This window comes from Arachis ipaensis, chromosome B03 (assembly GCF_000816755.2).
Source record: "Arachis ipaensis cultivar K30076 chromosome B03, Araip1.1, whole genome shotgun sequence".
NCBI classification, from domain to species: Eukaryota; Viridiplantae; Streptophyta; class Magnoliopsida; order Fabales; family Fabaceae; genus Arachis; species Arachis ipaensis.
The window spans coordinates 128,580,822-128,581,344 of record NC_029787.2 but is presented as its reverse complement, the minus strand read 5'-3'; positions in this window follow the sequence as shown (position 1 = coordinate 128,581,344).

The window sequence follows — 523 nt, the reverse complement described above, 5'->3', positions numbered from 1 at the left end:
AATTGTTTTAATTACTCGATTCGATTTATTATGCACATGGTATACATAGTAAATCAAAATTTGCTAATTTTATATACGATTTATTATGTATACCTTCTATATAATAAATCGAATAAATACTTAAATTGAGTTTATTTGATTCGATTTATATAAACCTATTAAAAATAAGCGTGGATCCAATTTTTATTGAAGATATTTGCATAATTTTAATTTTCAATCAATTTATTAATTTATTAACGTAAATTACCCATAAGTTTAAATTTATTTTAAAATAAAGTTTTTCATTTTTTAAAGTTTGATTATCATGTTAGTCTTTATAGTTTTACCAAACTTTTAATTAGGTCTTTATACATTTTTCTTTTCAATTGAGTTCTTATACTGTTTTTAGTTTTATAATTAATATATTTTTATATAAAAAATATTAAAATTAACAAAATATTTTTTTAAAAAAAATATGTGGTTAAAGATCTAGTTAGATTTTTTTATTGTTATTCAATTAAATTTAATATTTTTTATACTAAGA